The sequence below is a fragment of the Acyrthosiphon pisum genome, chromosome A3, assembly GCF_005508785.2.
Source record: "Acyrthosiphon pisum isolate AL4f chromosome A3, pea_aphid_22Mar2018_4r6ur, whole genome shotgun sequence".
Classification (NCBI taxonomy): Eukaryota; Metazoa; Arthropoda; class Insecta; order Hemiptera; family Aphididae; genus Acyrthosiphon; species Acyrthosiphon pisum.
Genome location: NC_042496.1, coordinates 32,886,257 through 32,887,930, shown reverse-complemented (window position 1 = coordinate 32,887,930; position 1,674 = coordinate 32,886,257). Strand labels below are relative to the sequence as shown.

Sequence of the window (1,674 nt, the reverse complement as noted above, 5' to 3'; positions counted from 1 at the left end):
CCGACGAAGAATCAATCAAAAATATATTATTATTTATGAAAAATATTAATTTAGTTTAAATTATTAAGCACCTATGTAAAATAAGTCAATTGTACTATTATCGAGGCTTTCACCTTAAAAAAAAATAATTATATTTATCAAATTTAACGTTTATTAACGACTTTGTGCATCGCTAAAAGTATTGGCCTAGATGCGCCTATGCATATTATACTAATAAATCAGGGGCGTGCTCACGAGGGGGGATGAGGGTGTCATATCCACCCATGAACTTTTTTTATGCGTAATTTATAGTTCTTCGATAGTTTTGGTTTACTCAGAAAAATAATGTAGAGTGTAATGTGTACCTAATTAGTTTTAATTTAATTTAATTTTTTAGTTATGTTAAATATTATCATACATATTATTAATTATTATAAAGTATGTATAATTCATAAACCTAATACTAAGGTACTACTGGAGTTTTATTCACCACACATAAATAAAGAAAACAGTCTAGCTGAACTAAAAATCTGGCGAACAAAGTTATTGGAAAATAATGAAGTAATTAAAACTGGCCTGGATGCTCTTAAAATTTTCAGTTCCTCTATTTTTGCGAATTTGAATAAGCTATTAAAAATTTTATGTGTACTGCCTATTTAAACATCCACCCCAGAAAGAATGTTTTCAACGTTAAAGAGGGTTAAGACATGCACTAGAAACTTAATGCTTGAAGTATAACACTCTTAAACTTAAACTAATGTCCAACTAACATTCAAAAAATACTAACATTTTATTTTACGATAATTTGAATGGATTAACGTTGTTGGCAGTACATAAATATATCAATGTTACACCAGATGAAGTCTTAGATGAAATGTCCAAAAAGCCAAGAAAACTTGAAATAGTACTTTAGGTTAGGTAATTGTAACATCTTTGAAATCTTAATTTACATTTTATAAAATGTTAATTTTGAATAATATGTTACGCCTGTATTATGTATATAATATAACATTGTGATTTGTACTACATTACCCATTCTTAGTTCCTAAACCAGATGAAGTGTTAGATGAGATGGCCAAGAAGCCAAGGAAAATAGAAATTCTCCTTTAGTTAATAAAAATTATATAGTTAATATACAGTAAATATTATATAGTAAACTATATAGTTAAAATAATATATTAAACCTACATGTGTATTATTTATTTACGAATGGGAAACATTTTATTTATTAATATTTCAATTTGAAAGTCTAAATTTATTAAAAAGTTTGAAGTTTAAAGTTGAAGATTAAAATTTTTATTCTAAGTTGTTCAGGGGGATAACGTAAATTAAAATATATATTCAGTGGAATATATATTATATATATATGCCCCCCACGGGTCTGTGACAAGTCAAAACTGAATATCCCCCTCCTTTCAAAAAAGCTGAGCACGCCACTGACACTACTCCACTTAACTACACTTTAATTACTTATAAGTAGAGCTCGGATGTTGATGACCTTAAAATCATTAAAATAAGGTAAAAAAATTACAAGAATTTGTTTTAAATTTAAGCTTACAAATTACTCAAAATTATTGCATTGTACGGTTAGAGCATATATTTTGATGTTATCAAAAGTAAATGAACGACGATTATCGGTTAATAAATATTTAACTTCTCTCCACGTCTTCTACCGTGATTGGGTCAAATCTGAAA

General features: G+C 27.4%; 1 protein-coding gene across 1 annotated transcript in view; it reads left to right on the top strand.

Annotated features, from left to right (window-relative positions):
• The window catches only part of LOC107884186, a 10,448-nt gene that overhangs the window by 6,131 nt on the left and 2,643 nt on the right, over positions 1-1,674 (top strand). The window lies entirely within an intron of this gene.